Raw genomic sequence first — 16,719 nt, 5'->3', positions numbered from 1 at the left:
GAAATTTATATTGTGTAATCGCCTATTTCCTCTTTATAAACTGGTTGTCTATGGTCAGATAAGATTCATTCACACACACCAACCTTGCAGATGTAGATAGTGGCACAGGTAATACACACATCCCAAATTCTTGATGATGTGATAGGAGAGGGCGTGTTGCATTCAGGGCGTAAATTTAAAGTGTCAACTTCGCTATATGTTAATGAGTTGAAACCATCACATAAATTGGTGCCCAATCTAGGATGTCAACCAAAACCTGGACTGTAAAGTTGACACTCTGAACCCAGAGCAGGGTTAACAGCTTAAGGATACTGCCAAATGATTTTGGGCCCTACTGACTTCTGCCTATCCCTGGTTTTGAGTTTATGTATTCCTTGTTCCAGATCAAAATGTCGTCCCGCAAGACAGCCGGCCGCCGCGGCACGAACAAGCGTGCGCAACGCGCCACCTCCAATGTGTTCGCGATGTTCGATCAGGCGCAAATAGCCGAGTTCAAGGAGGCTTTCAACATGATCGACCAAAATCGGGACGGATTCGTTGACAAAGACGACCTGCATGATATGCTGGCTTCTCTTGGTTAGTTTTAGTAACTATAAGTTCTCCTAGACTCCGAGCTTCACCATTCGGTGTCGTAAAATGCGTGCCCACCAATAATAAATACCTCAGTAAACATATAATAATCTAAAAATAATCAATACATATTGCATTTACTCTTAATGTACTGGGGAAATGGAGAAAATGGGCTTCCATAAGAATAGGGCCACATGTGTTCTCTAGAAAGTGAATCTAGTTAAAAATTCTATCGAATTCGTAATGTCGCGAAAAATTCCAGAACTTTAAGTGTATTTAGTAGTATATTTAGCCGATTCTATTCTCAGGTAAGAACCCACAGAAGACTATCTGGAAGGCATGATGAATGAGGCGCCAGGTCAATCAACTTCACCATGTTCTTGACGTTGTTCGGCGAGCGGCTGCAGGGCACCGATCCTGAAGACGTCATCAAGAACGCATTCGGGTAAGCAATTTTTAATGATGCAATTAGGCCTCATGCAAGATACATATACTTGACTGAAGAGTTTTGTAAATAGATTTTAACATAATATCAAAGTATTATGGTATATCTATGATAATATTGGGCCATTGTGTTTGAAGGCATGTCTTATCTTATAAGTAAAGGACCTATACCCAGTCTTTGGCACAACATTATACAGGGTTGTTATTTCTAATATATAAAGTGTAATGAATATGAAAAAGAGGTCATGTGACGGTAAACAAATTGAAGACACAAATAGCGTCGTTTCACAAAGTGCGTTCACATATCCATTTATTTATAGAGTGAAGGAATTTTGTAGTATCCTTCCAAAAGTTATTCCTGGTTAGCATATAACTTTAATTTAATATAATATACTATCAGTCTTGCATACAAGGGGACGGATCAGAGCAATATTCCAAGTATAAGTACTTGCAGTTTGGGTTACTGCTTCCATAATAACAACAAATGTCAAATATGTCATAAGATTTACCTAAGAAGTTAATCGTCCCTTTATTTCGACCTGGATTGTTTGATGGCAGAATTTTAAATTCCTACAATAAAATGACTCCTGCAGATGTTGTGAGGTAGAAAGTCTTTCGTAGTTCATGTCGTCTGATAAGACTTGTATTTTGCCAAAGGGGGTGGCATGATCATGTTTGATCAAACCCTCTTTATTATTAATAAAGATATAAAAAGGCTTGTATTTTAGCGTGAGCTTGGGACTACTTATATGGATATAGTTGCATTTATGAACCAATCGTTCCAGATGCTTCGATGAAGAGAACAACGGTGTGATAGGCGAGGAGCGTCTCCGCGAGTTACTGACCACGATGGGCGACCGCTTCACCGACGACGACGTGGACGAGATGCTGCGCGAGGCGCCCATCCGCGACGGACTCTTCGACTATGTGGAGTTCACGCGCATCCTCAAGCACGGCGCCAAGGACAAGGACGAACAGTAAACAGCCACATGCAGGCTGCTCCACAATCGATTTCAAAATCGATATGCGTAATCGATTGGGAGATTTAAAATATGTAGTTTGGTTGACAAATAATTGTATTCGATTTTTAAAATTGACGATCGAATTTAATAATGCCTACCAATTTTACGATCGATATTTTAACGTTTGCCATATGATTTTTTTGTGTTGGTAACATTGCCACGTTTGTACTTACGCAGCCTGCGAGTTCTACGTAATATTTTTTTATAATATTTGCCAAACATATAAAATTGGTGTAAGATAAAATTACGAGTAAGTTAGTTTGATATGAATTTTTCTGAATAATTTTAATACTTAGGTGCTATAACCGCTAGAAGTTACGTTGCATTTGAAGCAGTGATAGACATGCATTTTACGGTTAATTCCGATCGGACCACAATTTGATTTAAGACTTTATTTTCTGTGTATGTAGTTTCACTTCCTACCATCAGAACGGCGGGAGTATTATCATTCCTTGAATTAATTGGAATCTGTTAGATGTAGCGGCTAATGAAGTGTCATTAATCACTTGTGTTTATTATAAATTATGATTTATTTTAACAATATAGTTAACATGTGTGTATTAGGAACATAATCATGTATGTATTTTTTTTCGGTATAAATTATTGAATTATAAGATTTGTTTTATTTTCATTGCCACTTTTTTTGGTGGATTTCCTTATTTTGTTTTTTTTTTATTTATAATTTTTTTTTCTCCTCTATTTTATAGAAGACAGGCATAAATAAATGGGGATGTTAAGATGCTTGTTAAAAGTAAATTGAGTAACCATTGAACCGTATCTGGATTAACATTAGGGTATTTTTTATTCCGATATTTTTCGATTCGCAAAGTGTATGGTGCTGGCGTCTTACAGATGGTATTATATAATGCTATAATGATCTAGATCATTGACATTAAATCCCTAGGGATTTAATGTCAGAAAAGGCTTTTCACGCGGGCATAACCGTAAACAACACCTAGACCTTTATATAATCAATTTGATTTTTATGGGGTGGTATTAGAAACTAATATTCCATACGCAAAAAAAACCCTGAACCGGCGGCAATGCATAAAAGATTGATGAAGTTGGACGAAGTGGAAGAAGTATGCCAGAATCATGCAAAGTGGCAATTCATAGTCGCTGCCTACCCCTATGGGATAGAGACGTGATACTATAAAAAAACATCTGAAATAAAACAACAATTAAAACAATAACTTTTATGAAATGCAAATAACACGGCTCATCAGTTAAAACCGTTAACATATCTTTAACAACTGGCACTAAGCCTTTTTGGCTTTCTTCAAAATTGAATCATACAGGCTGGCAACCCTGTTTTCATTCTTAATGAAGTGAGCGCCCCTTTCCGCAACCATCATGATCGCGCCTTGTGGGTTACCGGACAGTTGGGTTGGCATCACCGAAGCATCAATGACTCGTAGACCTGAAATTTTAAAATTATGACAAACTATTTTCAAAGTGATCACAGGTGGCGCTGATCTACTTAAGGTCTCTTTAAGCTCCAGGGGCTCGTAGATTTAAAGTACCCATTAAAGACACTAGACACAAGAGTGCAAAAAAGATATGACAAGCGCTGTGCAATACAGTGCTTTTCAATTCAAAGTTCAAGATGGTCTTAATTACTTATGGGTGGTCATGCTGCTTCTCATCAGGTGAGCGCCAGGTCGGCCATTCCGTTGTAGAAAAAAAGGGTTACAAACAGAAAGCATTATCGTGGAGGTAGTTAGATCATGTGGTTTCGTGAATATATCGAAATCATTCTCTTTGAAAATATCATATTAAAAAGAAAATGAATGACCTGAAACATTAAACACCCTGAGATGATTGTCAACGACAGCGCTGATCGCCGCGGTGCCTTGCTGGTGGTTCTGCGCGTCGGTGTGCACGCGCACCATGCACTCCAGCCAGTCGTCGGACCACGCGGCGCCCGCCACCGCGCACGGCTTGATCGACTCCTCGTCTAACTCGATGCCCAGCTCTTGGAATGTCTGGAACGATATATCGTATTAGGTTTAAACTTGGCTGTAAAGTGTATCATGGCTGGGTAAAATTGTTATTTCAATGTCTTAATATTCGCGTATAAATGAGAAATCACTATGGCTGGGTTTGAATATGTCGGTTTGGTTTGGTGATGGCGCAAGAATTCCGGAATTTCCTAATGTTAAAGATGAGTTTTTCTTTCCCTCTTACTTCCAACAGAGTTAAAATTGTAGGAGGAGATGAAGTTAGCTCGTTTACAATTTAGAAAATATATTTTACCGGACTTTCATAGATCCTCTTGAGATATAGAAGGCCTTCCTTAGCCATGATCATATCGTTGGGCTGGTCGAAGTATTTGGGATCGAATATCGGCGGGTCCAGCGGGTCAGTTGAGTTTAGTGTCAGGTAGCCAATACTCTCCGGCAACAGGATAGCCGCGTTGGCTCTGCAAGTAAACGTTTTAGATTTTAAAAGTGTAGAACTAAAAGGTTTATACTCTGGCGTAATGTTGTATTTTTGGTTATCGGAACCCGTAGTCAATGTTGTGGGGGAAACCTGAGGATGGGATACTAAAATCCTAGCGACTGTAGGGCCCTGGAGGAAAATTGGGAGGGGATAGCTAGGAAATGTAGTGGAAGGAGAGGGAAACTTCTTAGGATGGGAAGAGGGGAGAAGGCCAGAAAATGTTTGCGGGCCCTTATAGGCGTTAATTTGAATTGGCAACCATGAGATAAACACATAACTGTGTGCCTAGGGCCGCGACGAATGTCCCCCCGTACATGTCATAATGAAATTAGTGCTACTGATGTTTTAGTGCAAGGACTTCTGTTTTAGTGTTTGCCTAGTTTTCCATGTATTTTAATTCCATTCGGCCTAGCTTGCGATGAAGAGAGTAATACTCATGTGTAGTCGGAGGAGACAGCAGAAAATCCTAACGTGAGATGACAAAGGACTTGGCTGAACTATTGTCAGATGTTAACCATCTCTATGGGCGGTTTAACGCCGGTCGTAACACTTATGACCCTACATGAATCGCACAGTCGCACCTATGGTAATCGTAACTGTACTGTCACTACGAAACGAAAAAATACATGTGTCAGAGAACAGTATCTCGATGTATCTACGTACACCCATAACCTTACAACTGCTTTGTTATGCCCTTGGGAGATTAATTTCAAATAAAAAGGGACTACTTTTGGATTTGGACATTGATTTTTGATGATTTTTCATCTCCGCGGAAGTCTCCATAAACAAGTAGAGATTTTTCAGATTTCAGCTCTCTCTAGAGACTATCTGAAGATTGTCACAAAGTACCACCCTAACACAAACCTATACTTGAGATCTAAAAGTATCTCCTGTCTTCTGTACACCAATGCTCGAAAGAAAATTCCAACTTACGAAAATGTTGTATCCGAGTTGCCCGCAGTTGTGGACCACTTCTCCGATCTCGCCAGTCTTCGAGCACTCCGCGTAGAACCCGTTGAAGAAGAACTGGATGTCGGGCTGGTCGGGGGTTCTTGGCCAGGCTGGATGACAGGAAGCCTGTTACCTGGAAATTGGTTCAATAGAACTACATGCGTCTGAAGTGATGCCCAATATGAAACTAAACTCTAATGCTACATTATAACCTAGATTCCGAAATAATTCTTTATTGTATTAGGTGAGTATTGGTCGCGGATTCGCTCGTGAAAAACCTTTCCCGCTACCCTAACACTGCACACGAGGTCAGCGTCACTACTTAAAAATCAGTTTAAAAATTCCATTATTTCCCATGAAAGCCAATAGGGGACCGGACAAATTTTCAGAAGGTGTTTTAAATTGATCATTGTGGATATAAATAGCCAAGAAAAATAGTATTTTCCACAAATAAAGCTTAAAAAGTACATAAAACCAAGCCTAAATGTTAAATAGCTATAATTCCCGCGCAAACGCTACATTATGTCATTTCGTCTCGTGTGATACGTGGATAAAGCAACTTGACAAGTCTTGTCATTTGAACAGTGATTCAATAATGCCAGATTAGGGTTATTTACCCCTAGATTTAGGGTAAAAACTGAATCTGCAGGGTAATTTTTTAATGGTAATTTTGGGGTAATTCTACGAGTTAAGGTATTAAAGCTATTGTTTCACGGTATTGTAATAAATATTGAGCTTAGAGAAAGATGTTTCCTACAAAATTGTAGGCCATGAAATAATTATAATTTTTTATTCAATACAATTTTCGTGTACAGCTAGTTGTTCCTAATAAAATGAGATAATTAAATTAATAATTATTGAAGTGGAAGTGAAGAAAGAAGTGGCGTCTGCATAGATAAGGATATAGAAAATCAAGTACCGAATTATTTATGATTGGTTGGGTAAAATTTTAAATTCCAAATAATCCTGGGGTAAAGAGAAATTATGATCTGGCAACACTGCATAGACTCAGGCAATCTCAGGTTACTGTGTAACAACCAGAATTCTATATAAATAAATATTCTATTCCATATCATGTGGCAGCTAAAACATAAATAAATACATCTCATAACCATAACCTCCCTGGAAGTACAAATGATTTAATTAATTGAAATATTCATCGATTTATTTTAAACCGAAACACTATTTTTATTTACTTACATCAAAGTGATCCTCACAGAACTAAATCGGTGAGTCTGCAGACATTCCGTCGTAGGTTCGTCTTGCTAACTGCAACCACTTTATTCGTATATCTGCTTTTCGTGGTACATCAATAAATAATTTGTTTGGTAAAGATATCGAAGTATTATTACATTCAGGTACGACGCACCAACGATATTTTTTGCGGTCCATTATGATTAACGATTAAACAATCTGTAAACGTTAAGCTGGAAGATAGTAACAACGTCCCGTATAAATTAATATTAATTATTAGAGCAGTTCTGTGTCAAAAAACACCTTTAAAGCATAACACAACGCGGTATGACATCCAGATGACGTCTGTTTGTTTACATTTTACCCACGTGTGACGTCATGCGCCGTGATTGGTGTTTCATTTGCCGTAAAGAATAGACTAAAAATATTATAATTATTATATTTTATTTATTGATTTAAAAATACAAATCACAACTCTTTTACAAAAACAAATATGAGATAATATTTTTAATATTGCAAACTTTACTTTAAACTGAATTTCAGATTTTTTGGTAATACCTGTCCGGTCCCCTATTATCGCGATAAAAAGTCTATGGGTAATTCGAAGACGTGGACTACCAGTTTGCCAAGTTTCTGAGTTTACCTCTAACAAACATCTACTTAAACATAGTCACAACTTACGAACTATTGCATTTATAATATTAGTTAGATAAGATTTGAGGTATTACATATTTACAGTCGCTGTATTCGTTTTATTGATAGTTATATTGCATAGTTGGGAATCGAACAGATTGCTGTGACAATGTCTGCAGGTTCAATGCCCAAGGTACACTGACTTTTCTAAGTTTTTCAAGAATTTGCAATAATGGCGTGAAGTTAAATAGGTCTAACAGTTTTGTTCTTGCAACTACCTAATTCTTACAATGATTAAATTTACATAAAACAAAGTTGCTTTTAGCGAAAGTATTTGATATGCTGGCTGTTTATTGAATCAAAATTTTAGATTTTTCTTATTCAGAGTTGCAGTAATCGTTAATACCAACCTGAGTTATACCGGTTGAGGACATAGGCCCTTCCTTAGACATCAAATAGGAGACCAAGTTACTCCAGTTCAGAATCTGAGTGTTCTTCATTTTTGTGAAAACGAAGTACAAGGTGGCGCCATAGTGGTTTCTGAGGTTAAGTCCAACAGGAAGATCGGCAATGACTGGGATGTTGAATTTCTCCAGGGTAGCGCGTGGTCCGATACCAGAGAGCAGCAGTATGTGGGGAGAGTTCAGTGCTCCAGCACTCAGTATAACCTGGGAAAGGACATTATCACCAGCTCGAATACGTAAAAAAAAATATTTCTGCTAAAATTAGTATTATTTGCACCTTTGGTTAAAATAAGATTATACCTGCGAAGGATAGTTAAAGTTATTAACATCTCATGGTGTGAGCCCATCGGTGTGTTATGGAAATTCTAATCTTATTGACAGTTATTAAAATTCACTTTGCGTTTATACGAATTCAGGACAACTAAAAAAACACGCTAATTTTCAACCCAAATGTCCCAAAAATAAAAAAACAGGCAAAATTTTAAAATATAGAATACCTTCGTATCAAACAATTCCTTTTTAAAAATAATTCAATTCCCTAATGCTAACAGCATTAACAACATCCATTTTATACAAACAAATACAAAGGCGAACCCAAAAAAAAAAAAAATGTTCCACCGGAACCAGCAAAATTTTTAAAATTGGTCATGAGAAAAAAAGTAACCTCTGGTATGAAATAAAAATAACTTTCATATTACCTCTTTCTTAGCCCTGACAATCTTCCGATCATTATTCTTATCGATGTACTCGACTCCAACAGCACGGTTGCCTTCGAAGATGACTCTGGAGACGTGTGTGTTCAGTTTCACGCTCAGGTTGGGGTACACACTCTTAGGCTTTAGGTAAGCCCTCGCTGTTGTGTAACGTTGTCCATCGCTAAAAAAGAAAATAAACTAGAGGTAAAGGTAGGATATAGGCCGAATATAGAATATAGGCCGAAGTCAGGGTAAAATGGCGCATATTGTAGGAGGCCTATAGGCCATATCCAGCAGTGGACAAAGATATAGGCTGATAATGATGAAAGGTAGGATGCAGGCCGCTTTCGACAGTTCTGTCTAAAATTTTTTAGGGGTGGCCTATGTTCAGCAGTGGACTTTATGTGGCTGATGATTATAACGACAGACACAACAACATATGACATAAAACTGGTTATAACGTATTAAACGACCACTTAATTTGGATCCAATAGTCTATAATGGCTATATGCGATAGATGTTATGAAGGATACCCTTTTTTGTAACTGCTAAAACAACAATTTAGTCGTTATAAGCCGATGTCGTATTAACCGGTTTCAACTGTAATTATCTGTTTAAAACTCGTCCATATACGCCATTTAAAGCAGCTCCGTGATGAAAGTAATATAAAATTCAACAGCAGTTTCAGGCTCATTAAACAATATTTTTGATTCAGCGTGACTAGCAAACTTCAGTTTCACGTAATGTTTTATAATTCCAAGTTCAAGTGTAATTGCTATTTACTTGTTTAAGTCACTGGTGACACCACTAGTCACCACATGAGCGATACAGGTACACATCTCTTTGTTTAGATTTATGAAAAAACTAGGCGTTGCTCGCAACTTCGCTCTTGTAAAACCTCGAAAAAAATCTAAATGACTGTGTATATATGATACCAGCTGCATTTATTTAAAAAAAACGGTACTTTAGGAATAAAATTTTATTTCCTACAGGAGCAAATTACGGGCATAAAGTAGCCTTTACGCTAATCCACGCCGTGGTCTATCTGTGTAGCAAATATCATCCAAATTCATTCAGCAGTTTCGGCGTTAACTTCTAACAAACATGCAACCAGTTTTAGAATCTTTTGCATTTATAATAACTACTATAGTACTTACGCGTTGAACGCTTGTGCTACTGCGAAGCCTTCTGGTGTAGTTTGATCGTTAATGTCGGTGACGACTGGATACCCGGACTCTTTGATGGCCTCCAGCAGCGTGTACACCTCCGGATTTTGGTAGTTGAACTGGAATTGAGTTTTATTAGTTTTGTGCCCTGAGAGAAAGTACTCCCTTATATGGCTGGTATTCCTTGACTTAAAGGCAATTGATGGTTGATTGACAATTTAAGGGTCATAGTCGGACTGTTATTGTTAACAAGCGTTTGTCTGTGGCTCAGGAGTAATGCAGCTTTTTTTTAGTGAAAAAAAATCAAGATCGGTTTAGTAGTTTCTGAGATTAGTGCATTTAAACAAATGAACTCTGTAGCTTTATATAAATACATATTATGTAGTGTCTAGGCTCGACTAAGCTCACCGAGTCGCAATAATGCGCCTGCTATATAATATACTATGGAAGAACCGCGGCGCGGCGCAAGTAGACGTATCAACGTTACAAAACATTTGAAAAATATACATTTAAATAACAAAAACCCTGTCTTAATCGGATCGGTAGTTATTGAGAAAATAGCAAAATACGGATCAAATACAGTATACAATCTCTTTTTTTGAAGTTGGTCAAATACAAATACGTGTCATTTCACAACTCAGCTCTAATCAACTCTTTGTTTTGGCAAAGTTTATTTAAGTCCACTTACCCGTTGTACTGGCAAAGGTCCGGAGCGGGAGTGATACTGCGCGCTCACGAGAGTCCCGATCTCCTTGTTGCCCTCAGTCATGTCGAAGAAAGGTAGATTGTCCTCCCAGGACCAGCCGTCAGCGCCAAATTCCACCCAACCGTCATAATCAGCTGGTCTTCCGCGGTGGTACATCATGCCGTTTAGCACGCTGCATCCACCTGAATTTTATATTGTATGCGTTAAGATTGAAAATCGTTTATGCAAACTTGACAAATTAGGATTTGGTCTCTCGAATGCTGGGGTCAAGTAGCATCGAGCAAGCACTTAACTATTGTGTTCCAGTTTGAAATTGTAGTTTTATAGCCAATATTATTACTACACATTATAAGATTTTAATCATAACATCGCAGGCTGAGGCGCCGAATACTATCACACATTGATTTTTCTAGAATCATGGATTATATTGCTTCGGTGGCGTAGTAGTTGCGTGCGCGAATTCTGCTCGGAGGTCTCGGGTTCGAAGCTGCGTCGGGCAAAGTGATATTAAATATTTCTTCTCAGTATCATTTTGGAGGCTGAAAATTATGCCTGATATGGCGATAGGCTCGCTCTCTATCACATCATGAGACCGAAATAAACATGGCGAAAAGGAAAACCTAACCCTTTGAGAATAAAAGGCTGGTATGTATGAGTGTGGGTTGCAGAATATAAAGTAATTTATTATTTGTCGTAAATGTAAAGCCTTTGGCATTAAGTCCGCCTATATACTTCTCTGCATATGAAGTGCATATGCAGAGAATCTCTGCATATGAATGAATAAATAAATAAAGTCAGATAATCCCAAGGATTGCGAAGGCGGTGTCAATTTTTGTGACTAACGAATTTGTTATTTGTCTTAATGCGATAAAGACGGTAAATCTTGATAAAAAATTACATTGACGTACAACCAACTGCAAAAATAGCTTAACAAATAAAATTATCTAAATATACTTTTGTGTTTTCACCAACTCGGAAGGTCGGCATAATTATGTCGATTTGCACCGAAGAAGGCCACCGCGGGTTTTGGTTGGTATGTCGGTGTAGGGTATTGGGGTTAGGGACTCGGTCCAATGCTCGCTCGGATGATGCTATACTCCCGAATGTCGACATTGGGCCGTAAGACCGGTGAAATCGATAACAGTTCCACTGACCCTCCAAATGGTGGTAGCAACAACGCGTTTATTCCCCGCGAAAAAAAGGGATACGTGATCATCTCTTTTCAATCCATACTCTAACTCAATGATTCTCAAAGTGGTGCAGGTGGACTCCTAGGTCTCCACAGGAGACTTGGCGGGGGCCTACATTGGCGTGCCCAAAAATAAGGGTTCATAATTCGTTAGCAGGGGTCTACGTCAATTTATCTGGTTTGATAGTATAGTACTAAAATGTTGTCTTGACTTCACCTATTAATGTAAGCAGATAATATTGATAGGGGTCGTAAGGCACGGTGATATAACTGTTCAGTTGTCCCCCACGAAGGCTGGGCGGTAGTGGTAATGCACTTTATTCACGGAACCAAAAAAAGGTCCACCGAAAGTAGTTAAGTTTTGAAAGTGGTCTATGAGAAAAAAAGTTTGGGAATTTCTGCTCTAACTGGAAAATGATCCCACATACCATCAGCTGCAATGGACTCCGCCGTGCACGAATAAACAGAAATATTAACTGAAATAAACTAGGAAGGGCATACTTTATTTTAAACTAGCTTTTGCTTGCGTCTTCGCCTGCGTTAAAGCCCATTACCTGATTAAAAACACTCCTTATGCTTCCTCTTAGTGATGCAATTTTTAAAATTAGTTCAATAGTTTTTTCTTTACAAATAAACATAACAATTACCAAATCTTTTTGCAGGCAGGCAGGCACTGTGGCCAAATACCAAGACAGGTGGACCTTACGCTCGCTAATGTGGAACGGTCCGCGAGGCACGAGAGCGAGAGGCCGAACGTGCGCCAGGTGGTCTGATGAGGTCGTAGAGACGGCCGGCCGAGATTAGTTTATCGTCGCGAAGGATAGAGATAAATGAAGTTCCTTGGGGGGAGGCTTTTACCCGAAGGGAGTCCATACAAAAATTGCTTTAAAAGAATTAAGTCACTTATTGCTTGTTTATTGAACTAAGTATGGAATAAATAAAGCTATATTATTATTATTGGGTGATTTAAAATTTGTACTGCAATTGTGGCTGATTGTACACAATTTTTCATAACGATAACCGACGGACAGGTCATGGGGTTACACATATTTTTATAATTTTTTTACCGACATCTGCAGATCCTTGTGTGTTTAAAGAATTAAAAGGTTGCGTGTGCATCCGTACATATTATAATATATGTGTTTAGTAAGATTAGTGGAGTTAACGGAGTTCCTTGAACTCGCGGGCACATTCAATTTTATGGAAGTTTTAATTTCTAGGATATTTTTGTGCGAACTACAGAGTAGTTATTGTGAGAATTTCTCAAATAGAATGTAGGTAACGAAATAGTATTTACGAAATGTTATAACTTTTTGTCTTATCTGTTTTTTGTTTGTATTAATTTACCATTCAATATATTATTTGATATAATGAATGAGTTAAAACAAAAACTGATCAGACAAAAATCTAATAGTAAGTATATCGTAAAACTATTTCGTTACATATTTACATTTTCTTTGAGAAATACTCCCGTGAGTTTTGAGACTAAGCTAGTCTTTGTTCGCTGCCTGAAAGGTCTTTTATAGAATAAACATTTCTACTATTTTGTGGCAAAAAACTTGTCAAATACGAGTTAGACTCGCATACCGAGGGTTCCGTAGGTTGTTTCCTTTACATGTGCTGCCATTGTTCTTATCTTTATGACTCTAGGTTAACGGAAGTATCCTATAGGTGTCGATTCAATTACAAAACAGGCAAAAATATGCAATATAAGCGGTTATATCTTTTGATCTCATTGAGTTCCAAGTTTGATATTTTCACAGTTGAAAGAGACCGTTGCTAAGTATTTGATGTAAATTTCAACTTGATGCATCTACGCTTTTATGAGAAAAAGTGTTTTGATAGACAGACCGTCGGAATGAAAAACCGATAACAAAGTGTTTCTTTAAGCCTTAAAGCTTCAAAAGATCCCTTAAAGTTTAGGGGATCCTTTTGAGGTACGGTACCCCGCTAATGCGACCATAATTCAATACAGAACTTGGATTAAATAAACAATAATTCATCAAAAGCTTATACATTGTATAAGCACATTGTATAAGCATTGACAAGAATCGCCATGAAATTGATCATAGAATGACAGTTTAAATGAGGATGCCGATGTTTGATGTTCTTTTCAGATTGTATTTGACGTTGGTTGCCATGACCAGCCGTTATGACCGTCGTAAATTTTTTTTTGGGACAGTTTCTTTTTTAATACTTTATTTGCTAGCGTTTGTTTTAATGCTGATAATATTTTTTTTATCAATAAAACCAGGTTTCGTGAAAAATTGCCGAAGTAATTCGCACAACCAAGTCATTGGCTAGTGTTAAATATATGTATCCAAAGAGATACACCAGTTTAATTTTGAATTATGTGTTGGAACTTAAGGTCTTATGTGAATTGAAATTATATTCAACGAGGTTGATACGTGGTCTTAAATGATATAAGTAAATGATTCCCAAATTATTTTTTTCTAATAGACCACTTTCAAAATTTTGCTTGTTCCGGTGAATCCCCTGCAGCTAATTTCTACCATATTTCCCAGATTATACAAGTTTTCAGGAAACAGTCGTTGAACTTCTTAAAATGTTATCTGCCTACATTGATAGGCAAAGTCAAGCCAATATTTTAGTTCTTTGCTATCAAGAACAGGAAAATTTTCGACTTGAATTTTGAGATTTGTATCTAAAACCAGAGAAATTTTCGTGGACCCCCGCTTACTAATTCTGAACCCCATCACGGCAACATAGACCCTGCACTGTCCTGTAATTCCAGTCAAGTTGCTTGTTGGACCAGAATGTCCTATAGAACGAGGGTATCCGCGCGGTGGTAGGCTCCTGTCCTCCTGCTTCTATCAGGGAAGCACCCTATAATTTAGCATACATACACAATATTACGCATTTATTCCCGAAGGGGTATGCAGAGGCGCAACCAAGGCACCCACTTTTCGCCAAGTGTGTTCCGTCTCATGATGTGATAGGGGGCGAGCCTATCGCCATATCGGGCACAAATTCCAGACCCGAGCTGATACGGAGCAGAAAAATCCAAATATCACTTTGTCCGACCTAGGATTCGAACCCAGGACCGCAGAGCGGTATGACAGCCGCGCATATAGTACGACTACGCCACCGAGTCAGTCTACGCACCTATAATTGATATTATTAAATAGATAATCTAATATATAAAATTCTCGTGTCACAATGTTTGTCTCCGTACTCCTCCGAAACGGCTTTACCAATTTTAACCAAATTTTGCATGCATATTCAGTAGGTCTGAGAATCGGCTAACATCTATTTTTCATACCCCTAAGTGTTAAGGGTTGTCCACCCTTAATATTTTTTATAATTATATACAAATTTTATTTTTTTTATTATGTCGCATTAAAAAATACATTCAACCCTAAATTTATACCCTTATATCAACAACCCCTATTTTTTGTAAAAAAAATTTTAAGGGTGGACAACCCCAGATTAAATAAAATAGATAAAAATTAGATAAAACAAAGTCCCCCGCTGCATCTGTCTGCCTGAACGTGTTAAACTCAAAAACTACCCAACGTATTAAGATGAAATTTGGTATGGAACAGTTTGAGACCCTGGGAAGAACATAGGCTCCCGAGAAACTACTACTTTTATAACGGAAAACTTTAGCCTGAAAAACTATATAACGCGGAGCCGCGGGCAAAAGCTAGTATTAGATAATATTATGGGTTTCTTGTATGCTAGTCCGGTTAGGTACGTGCCGACGTATGTTACCTAACACAAAAAACAGAATTTTATGAAGATATTTGTTATTCAAGAATCATTTTTGCCACGATGTCACCAGCGGTAAAGGTGTGGTTAAACTTATTAACGCAGTGTTCAAATGACTCTGTATATGGTTCTAAACAAGCCGGCATAATTTTATCAACTGCCAAGGGATAAACATCTCTAGTCAGTCAACACTATGTGGACCCAACTCCTCTTGCCATAAGGTGCTATGAGGTCACATTACTGTGCTCGCTTTCAAAATTGGTACTGCTTCTACGAATACAAATTGCTCACCTCATCCTTCCCGTCTTGGCTAAGTCTGCCGGCCACTATAGATCCAGCCGACCCACCACCAACCACGATATAGTCGTACGAGTATCTCAAATGATCTTCAGATTTGACATTCTTGCATGGAGTGGCGATATCGCAGCGGCCTCGGATGAAGCCTTCTAGCAACACCATGAAGAGTAGAGTGCCGCTGCAGATCGGGGAGTTGACCGACGAGATACCTTCCTCGACGAGGGGGCACCCGCATTCCTGAAATTAAAAATGTAAAGCCAAACACCATTTATCGACCCCGTATGGATGTGACATGTGGAAGAACAAATGACTGTTGACCTTTCAGCTTGGAATGGCGATGTGGAAGGTAAGCAGTCACGCTAAGAAGTTTAGTGTTACAAGAACCCAATCGTGGACGGATTATTGAAAAATGCTATAAATGTTAAGGTTAGGGCCCTATTCCGTCTAGGAGGGCAAAACCGTCTTTTGTAATTATGTTCTAATCAATGGACAGCTTTGATAGCCGTTAAGGTTATATAGACGTTAACGTTGTAGGTTGAAGAGTGAAAATCCTATTCACCTAGACGACTATCAAAGCTGTCCATTGATTAGAATGCCCGTAATTGCAAGAAGATGGATTCACCCGTACTGAAAATCCATTCACGCCTTTTATACCCTAAGTGGTTGGGCAACTAGTGCTAGCACTATAGTATCATAGAAAGCGGTAGTAAGTTTTGCTGGGCCCGTAAGAAGGTTTCGTTCGAACATCGTTTACACAAATGTTATTCATGAGGATGACATCGATAGATTTTAACTGATTTGCGAAATTGAGTTTTATACATATTCAAAATCAGCATTTATTCGCCGTGTTTTGAATCTACTAGTGTGAAGGTAAAATTTTCCGAAAGGGATCCCGACACAACATATAGTATTATACTAATAATATTTATAAATATATAATACGTTTTCACTTAAACGGAAACTGGGCCACCGTTTCTCTGAGGGTCTCAGGGCGGACGCTCAGTATACCGAGCTTAGCTCGAGCAGAGGAAAACCTCTAATCTAAATTCTACTAATCATATTTATGAATGTGATCTGCAATTGGTTCTAATAAATATATTCTACTTAAAGGGAATCGGTAGAAATCGGGTCATATCGATCCTTCGCCACGGGTACCTAGTCACAATTCTTCGGCTTATTATTAGGACATGTTCCATACATTTTATCTGTCTTCT

The 16,719-nt window shown here is 38.2% G+C and overlaps 2 pseudogenes; one reads left to right on the top strand and one right to left on the bottom strand.

Moving 5' to 3' along the window:
* The first annotated feature begins 374 nt into the window (after positions 1–374).
* On the top strand, positions 375–2,650 carry LOC119188384 (annotated as a pseudogene).
* A 567-nt stretch (positions 2,651–3,217) lies between these two features.
* Positions 3,218–15,742, bottom strand: LOC119192619 (annotated as a pseudogene).
* Between the last annotated feature and the right edge of the window lie 977 nt (positions 15,743–16,719).

Source organism: Manduca sexta, unplaced genomic scaffold, assembly GCF_014839805.1.
Source record: "Manduca sexta isolate Smith_Timp_Sample1 unplaced genomic scaffold, JHU_Msex_v1.0 HiC_scaffold_300, whole genome shotgun sequence".
NCBI classification, from domain to species: domain Eukaryota; kingdom Metazoa; phylum Arthropoda; class Insecta; order Lepidoptera; family Sphingidae; genus Manduca; species Manduca sexta.
This window is presented reverse-complemented; position numbering and strand designations above follow the sequence as displayed.